We start from the raw sequence: 8,652 nt of genomic DNA, 5'->3' as shown, positions 1-8,652 counted from the left end.
GGACGCTTACGTGTCCTTTTCCATTATTTATGAAAACTGCACCCAAAAGAAGAGCTGGAGATTTTCCGAGATTTTTCTCTGCTTTGCTTCTTTTTTTGTCGAAGAGCCCCTTTCATAGAGGGATTTCTTTGAATGATTCGTTATATATTGCCGCAGGTAAAATATTTGTTAGATGGAGGTGGGAGTGAAGTGCCTGAATTTATTGCTAGTTCAAAATTGAAGCTTGCGCCAGTCACATTGCGCCACACAGAGAAAATTCGGACAGAAAACAGCAGAAAACAAATTAACAGCAAATGGAAAGTCAATTAATAATCTTTAAATTATTTAGGCCTTGAGCAAGCTGGGGCTTGAGGGAAAAGGGTGTGGGAAAGCTGTTGGCTGTCAGCTGTGCAAGCATTAAATTCAGTAAACATTTTAAAGATGATTTCAGGTCAATAAAGTGTAAGTAAAACTGCATCCAAAATGTACTTATGCTTGCTTATGTGTGTGTGGTGCAACCAGAAAAAAGAAGCAAAAACCACAGCGGAACAGCGGCACCGACACACACACACAGTTGTATGTTTGTTCGGTGGATGGTATGTTGCTGTTGCAAGGATCCAGAAACTGAGAGGACTGGCAGCCGTCGAAAGCAGACAATAAGATGTGAGACATGACCCCGTCCCCCGTCCCTACTTCTTTCCTACTCCCTTTTCAGAGCTAGTCCGTCCGTCTGTCTGTCTGGCTGTCTGTCTTTCTGTGAGCTATAGGAACACATAGAAAGTTGTTGTAGTTACAAGTTCTTTGGTTTATTCTTTCTATTCCATGTCGAGCATGCGGCTTGCACCACTCCTCCAGCTGCTTCTGCTGCTCCTCCTCTTGCTCGTTCTGTTGTGCATTTGCAAGTTTTTAGTTTTTGTCTGCTCCCAAAATCTTCTCTCCTCTACCTCCCACCGCGCAGCTCATCTGTTTTTATAGACTCCTGCACTTGTCGCAGCCCATTGTCTTGGCCAGGACGTAGAGACGGCGACGGAGACGGAGACGGCGACAGAGGCGGACTCTGGCTCCAACCTGTACCCCACGCCGCTCCGCCTTCTCGGAGAGTGTTGTCATGGTGTGTCAGGTGGCGTTCTGTAAGCTTGCAGGTGTTTTTTTTTTTGTTGGCTTTAGTTTCTAACAATTCTTTAAAGAAATACTCCAATGCATTAGATAGGCGCCCTCTATCTAATCTCCTCCACCCCCTTGCGGCAGGGAAAAGTCTGGCAAAGTTTTTGCGTTTAAGCATATTATGAAACTTAAATGCGACGTAATTTGTTCTTGGGTTTGGTTTTAGTTTCCTTAGTGGGGGCTAAGCCAACTTTAAGGATATGACAGTTTACAGATCTGAGTACGGTTGACAGGTGTCTGTGGGCGGAACGGAGGGGAGGGGAAGGGCGCAATGCGTTTATTTTTTGGTAGGAGAAATAAAGGTGAGTCTTGGACGGAAGTCGTGTTTCGTGGCTATGTTATTGTTCCCTATTTTGCCCTGTCACATTTTGTCACCTTTGTGTGGCATGCCCCCAGTTTCTGTTGCTGCTGGAAAAACCTTGTCGCTTTTTGTTAGCGCTGATTATATCGCCCTTCTTAGAACCTGCTACCCGGAAGGCCTCTCCCCTCATTTAGTTGACGCGTATGACGTTGCATGCATGCTGACAGCTCTGCCTGGGGCAACAGTCTCCGCCACATCCCTTGAATCCTGCCACACTTGTGTTTAGACTGGATCTGAGGTGTTGGCCATCTCCCTGCTCTCTGCTCCCTGGCGCGCTGTAATTGTTTGCGGTTGGCAGCTATTAGCAGGGGAAGGGGGGGGGGGGGGGGGGGGGGTTTGCAGCTTCCAGTCTCCTCTCTGCATCTCTGACACGCCTCCTTAATGAGGTCATTGCTTGACAATCGCATTTTCCATGCTACATTTGCTGGTGCTGCTGCTTCTGCTGCTGCACTTGTGATTTGTTGGATTCCCATTCCTACGACTCTTTCGCTACCAACTGTGTCCCTTAACCCCCCCCCCCCCCCTCCAGAGTGTCATCTGCTTTCCACAGATTCGCATCTTTGGCGTTGTCCTTGTCATTTCTCCCTTTCCTATTCTCCTCTCTGTCTCTCTCTCCCTCTTTGCTCTATTGTAGTTGTCATTAGGCGCCGCATTTCCCCCACCATCTCATCATCCTCCATGAGGCCACATTTCATTTGATTTTAGTTCATTTTAACTGTCTTTTGTCTCATGTTTTATGCTGCTTCGGTTCTTTTCGCCTGTACTGCGCTGCGCTGCTTTCATTAATTTTACCAGACAGCAGGATGCTTGAGGGGTACTGCAGGGGTGGCTGATGGGAGGGACAAACTGCGGAATTCTTCTTCGACATAATTTATGCGACAAGGCGTGCAGGAGATAAATTTCTGTCGTTTGCCATTTTTCGCTTGCGTTGTATTTGGTCTAAATAAATTAAAGCACTCTCCCGGGAGAGTGGAAGCGGCAGAGAAGCGTAGGGGCAGAGAGGGGGTGCCAAAAAACTACAGTAGTTTCCCGATCACAGACACACAGAGAATGGGGTGTCCTTTCGCATTTTGAAATGGCTGCCTGTTGATTAATGCGAGCTCTTAATTGCGTGGTAGTGGGGGAGAGAGTGGGAGCGGATGTGGGCATACGGATTTGGGGCACGAAAGAAAAGAACAGACACAAAAACTCCCTCGAGGCGCAGGAGTCTGATTAGTTGCAAGTCTCTCTCTCTCTCTCGCAAGAGTCTGAGTGGTTGCAAGTCTCTCTCTCTTTTTATAAGAAAAATGCCCCAGGTATCCTCTCTCCCTCTCTCTAGCATTTTCGTGCGTTTGTTAATTAAAAGTGTTACTGTGTGGCATGCTACAACTGCTAGCTGCCGCCTCCCACCTTCCCCCTCCTGACGTCTGATGCGTTTTTGAGGTAAACCCTAAATAATGAATGAAATTAACAGCATGGCAAAGGCAGTGGGGCAATGGCAACATCAGCAACTGCAGCAGCAGTGGCAGGGAGATGTGAACCACACACACACACACCCCCCATCCCCCCTGCACCTTCCCTGATTGTGTCACGTGTTAATGTCATGTGTTGCATTTTGCACTTCTTCCTTTTCCCAGCCCAGAGCTTCCGAACCCAAGATGGAAATTCCATGATTTACGGCATTCGGGCTGCAGGAATTATGAGTCCACTTGGAAGACATTTTTAACCAATCCCCATCGCAGGTCTGCTCTGAGTTATGGCCAGCATAAATTATGCACAGCAGCAGCACCACCGATTGAGCAAGGACCATGCAGGGCATTAAGGAAATGCTCGACAATCGATTTTCCTTCATGAGTTTTCTTTTGGGAGTGTCAGTGCCAGTTCCAGTCCACCTTTCGGCCTGATTTCTACTTTAATTATTAGCTTCTTTATGGAGCCATTAAATTGTTATGTCACGGAATGGCCACCACTGCGATTCACCTATAAACAACATCCATCTACCCTGGAAGCCGCTGCTAAGCTCGTATTTCCGTTTCCGCTCGAGCGCGGAGCAAACAAAGCGCATAAAACTTCATTGAGTTATCAAAAGATAGAGGCAAGGGGAGGATGTGGGAGGGGTGTCTTATTTATGCTCTGGCAATTCCTCAGACAAGTCCATAGTCTGAGCCAAGTGCCTCGAGCGCATTCCCTGCCATATTCTGCAAGACATACACAACACACAACACTCGCATATACAGATACATATACAGCTCACAGATGCAGATAGAGTTGCAGTGGGAGATGCAGAGGCAGAGGCAGAGGCAAAGAGACAAATGCAGCATAATTCAGCTCGGAAGATGCCAAGCAATTTATTCTGCACTCATGTCTAAGCTGGCGCAAAAATATTCATTTATTTCTGTTGGCAAACGCAACCAATGAAGTAGGAGCAGGAGCAGGAGCAGGAGCAGGAGGAGGCTATCCAGGAGATGGAGATGGAGCTGGAAACCGCAGCAATTAACAAAGAGGAGTCGGCACGGACTGTGGCTGTGGCTGGGGCAGCGGGGAGATCACTCTTCTCTTGGCCAGTCAAGTGGCCAACTCTGTTGCGGCTTCGCCTGGCACTTGCTTATCCTCGCATCGCTGCATTTTCATAATAAACAAATTTTATTTTATAAACGTACTTTCGGGTGGCGGAAAAATGAAGTCATGTGGTGGTCCCGAGGCTTGAAGTCAGTAGCCAAGGATAGGATTGGGATTGGCTGAGACGAGAACTAGTGTGCGTTGCACTGGAAGACAATGCCAGCCACAATCCACAATCCCTGCAATCCCCGCTATCCCCGCATCGTCACCTCTCACAGTTGAGCGAACAAAGCAATTATTTATATTTTTTGGCCAACGATTTGGCCTCTCATGTGTGGCTTGCGGGGGGGATTTTTGGGCAGACACACGCGCTCTTCCAGCCCCCCTTTTTGGGCGAAATTAAAGTCACATATCGGAAGGAGAGCCGCAACTGGGAATTGGAGAAGGAATCGCTATAAAAATTTGCAGTGCACGCAGAACGTGACAGGACATCCATGCATTTTATGGCCAAAAAGCAAGGCTTCCCTTCCCACACTCCCTCTGGCCATCTACGAGCATTGCCTCGTCTGACTTTGGCCTGAAAGTAGTTTTCATTGTTTTCCCTGCCTTGGTTTTATGTCCTGGTCTGGTCTGTTCTGGTGTGGGGGCTGTCCTGTTCCGTGCTGTGGCAGCGACTGGGTAGGGTCTGAGGGACGACGTCTGTTTTGTTGTGGCCACAAGCAACAAGGACTTCTAATTAGCACACTGTCAGCGGTGGTCAGCGAGACAAGGAGATGGCGGCTACCAGAAGGGTTGTGAGGGGGGTGTGTAAGTGGATGTGTATTGTGGGGCAGGACAATGAGACGACAAATGTGCTTAAATGGCCGATGTGGACGCCACTAAAAACTTAACTAAAACTAAAATTGCACGACGAAAGGACGCGAAGCGGAAACCGCAAACTGGCAAATGGCTGCCACTGCCACTGAAGGACATTACCCATTCCTGTTTTTCCAGCTCCTTCTCCTCGTGCCCTGTCCTTGTCAGCAGGCTCGTTACAGAACACACAAAGAGAGGGGCACACGTGGTTGGGGTGTATGTGTCCTGTCCCATGTACATATATGCATATAAAGCGGCGGCTTTGAGCAGGAACAAAACCTGCAACAGCCAATGAAAGAAGCAACGAAAGAAAAAGCTTCTAAGCGGTCTGCTGATGTCCTGTCTGCTGCTCCTCTTTCTGGAGCTCCCCGCTCGCGTAGCTCCTCCGGCACGGCCACTATTTGTACGAGTACGAAACTTTTGGTCGACATTCGCTCTGGCTATCCCCTGGCCGCTCGCGTTTTATTTCCATTTTGATTGCTGGCTTTTTTTGTCGTGTGGTTTGTTTTTTTCTGCCATTGCCTTTGCCTAGCAGTGCCGCTCGCCGCTGCCCGTCCGCACTGCTTCCTGCTGCCCGGAAAAGTATGCAACATATTTTGTATGCAATGGCCACGGCACCGAATCCCCCACCAACCAGAGGGAGCAGGGGGAGGAGAATTCCCACCACTTCCGTGCAGGATGGCGGAAATGGCGGCGTCAGGTCGCCACCAACGACACCCAGGGCCAAAAGTGAAATCCGAAGCACTGCCAGAAAACACATGCAGTCGGACCGGTCGGGGCCAGGGCCAGGCCAGGATCGAGGCCAGGATATATGCAGGCAGGAAGGGCAGTTGGGGTTGGAGCCCAGAGATGGCCAATTGAATGTGTGGCTCTGGTTTCAAGTGCCGCCACTCAACTAGCACTTATTGCATGCGACAAACGACAGCAGCAGGCACACGGACACGGATAAGGATGATGGCGACTCGGATGGGTACGACTCGTATGAGGACTCTGCTCCGGATGCGGCCGCAAACTTTTGTCGTTTTTTCAATTTCAATTTTTCACTGAAGTGCCTGCTGTTGCAGCTGCTCCACCTATTTCTCTACCTCCTACGCTGGCTCTCTGCCTTTACCACCGCCACTCCCATTGCCTCTGTCTGCACTTAAAGCAGTTAGCACGATGACCGTCATTGGGCATATCCATGTATGAATTCTCCCTCCGACTGTGCACTTTTTGTAGCCCTGCCCCTGCACCTGCTCGGTGGGTAATGCCATTTGCTGCATATGGCACTGGTTGCAAGCGAGTGGCACTCGCAGCACTAGGTATATGTATCCGCATTGTGCTGAGGATTTTCTGTGCCTAAGCGGCCGTGAAGCCAGAAACTTAAAGCTGATCAGAACCGACTACGCGGTTCCCTAGACTCGATATATCTTCAGCTGAAAGCTGCCTTAAAATTGGCTATTACAGGGTGCTGGCAGGAAAGGATCCACCTAGTCCCATAACCTGCGACTGCAGATGGCAGACTGTAGTTACTACGACCTTAAGCGGAACTGTTATCTGTTTTTGCGACCATGTTCGTGTCTCCGTGCCCTTCTTCCTGTTTCCATTTGGGAAATTTCAGAAATTTTTTGCGCTCTCTTCTCATAATTTTATATTTGCAAAGTGGGGCAGGACGCAGCGAGATGGCAGCAGAAAGCTGCAAAATAATAAAATGAAATTACCAAAGGGAGTGGCAAAGAGGTAGCAAAAGCAGCAGCAGAGAGGAAGAGAGGCAGAGTGTCCGAGTTCTTCTTCTGGCAGCTGTAGGAAATCTGCGCTGTGCATTAAAAAACGCTTAGGGCAGCAGCATTGTCGCCTACTAGGCTCCACACCCGCCACTACAGTCTGACAGTGTCCATTGGAATTGGGCCTGGAACTGGGCTTCGTGCTGGTCATCGCTGGGCATCGCCGCAGGCGGCTTGGTTGGCATTGTTCATTGACAGTTTGGCTGTCGCATCCCATTCCCATCCTCTCCAGCCTCGACTCTCTGCTCCTCTCTGTGTGCCTGTCGTGCATTTTCAAATTTGTTTGTTTTTAATTAATGGCACGCTGTGATGGCGATGGTGATCCCCTATTCGTGTGTGATGTTGGATGTGTCGCCGACCGACAGGATGGGACTGCGTGCTGGACAGTGATTAAGCGGACTGGAATGGAATGGCAGGAGATTTTAGACACGAGTCCCCCCAGCGGCACCCCTCCTGCCACAGCCTGACTGCAGGGCGTGGCAGTTGGCGGACCGTCGCCTTTTCGGCTGCTTTTTGCTCTCTTTGTGGGGCAATTACCAACACCAAAAGGGGACCAAAAATTAGAATCAAATGTAAGTCCTTGCCTCATCTCCACTCTGCCCTGTATGTGTGTGTGTCTGGGGCCCTGTGGCCATTAACCGACTGGAAAACCCTTTCGGGGCGGACAGCAGGAAAACTTGCATACATTTTAAATTTCAATTTGCAGTCGACAAAGAAAACGAAGAGAAAATTATGCATACCACGAGAAAAGAAATGAAAAGCAAATAAAAAGGAAAAAATACAGAGTTAAGAGGTGGAGAGAGGGAGAACGGTGGAAAACTTCGAGACACAAAAATTGCTAGAATCAAAATTAGTAGACAACAAAGAGTCCTCTATCGCTATCTTCTCTGACCTCCTCTCCCCCCTTAACTGGTGAGGCCAACGAAGGACGGAATCGAAATCGTTTTTTCGAGGCCACACAGGGCTGTGTATGTGGGTGTGTCTGTGTGGGAGACAACGGTAGCTAACGCACAATCCGAAGAGACGATTGGGTAGCATTTCGTTGTGCCTGTACCTTCTGCTTTTTTGGCTTTTATCGAATAGTATTCGATGCGTTTTTCCTAACAGGTCCTGGCCCTGGACTCTGTCGCTGCTTCTGTCTCTGTCTTTTCTTGTCCTGTGGCTCGTTTTACAGATTCGTACACATCCGCAATAGCATCACATGTGATTGTCAGTGCCTGTGTGTGTGTTTGTGACTGTACTAGTCATGGCTATAACGGAAAAGGAAACAACTGGCATTGGCAACCGTACGACGTTAAGGATAATCGTGATGACAGCATATTTTGTGACCCACAGCCACAGCCACTACTCTGCTTCTCTGTCTCTGTCTATATGTGCCTCTGTCGTTCTCTGCCTCTGCCTGCCCCTGCTTCGTGTGTGTGCCTGTGGCAAGTTTTAGGTGGCACTTCCGCTTCCATGGCTTTCGGCTTGGTTTGGTTTGCTTTCGTTTCGTTCCAGCATCTTGGCCCTCAGTTAGTTGTATTTAAAATGGCATTAAAAACGGCCAAATAAGTTTAGAGAGACAACCCAGAAATCACTTCTGACCGACGGCCGCTTAACCCCTGCCCTTTCACAAAGGACGAAGAGACAACAAACACAACAAAAAGCGCACAAACTGCTGAGAACGCGTCTGGAAGTGGCAGGGCCAGAAGAATCTCGAGAAGGGGAGGGGGAGATCTGATAAAGTTACACCCATTTGGCTGTGTCTTACAAGTGGGCGTGGCGTGGTTGCCCCCAACCCACACATCCATGTGACTGCGGATTGATATATCTGAGCGGTTTTGTTGCTTAGCTTCTGGCTTTGGCTCTGGTGCTGGATGGCTTCCTTTAAAGTTGAGGGTTCTTTCGTGACAAATGTGAATTTTATGTTGATTTTGAGCTGAGGGAAGGAAAAGCAAGAACTTTATCTAATATTTCTTTTGTTTCTTCTTCTCTTCTTCAGATGTTTTTTCG

The sequence above is a fragment of the Drosophila persimilis genome, unplaced genomic scaffold (assembly GCF_003286085.1).
Source record: "Drosophila persimilis strain 14011-0111.01,24,50 unplaced genomic scaffold, DperRS2 tig00000002-arrow-pilon, whole genome shotgun sequence".
NCBI lineage: Eukaryota > Metazoa > Arthropoda > Insecta > Diptera > Drosophilidae > Drosophila > Drosophila persimilis.
Note: the sequence above shows the minus strand (reverse complement) of the source record.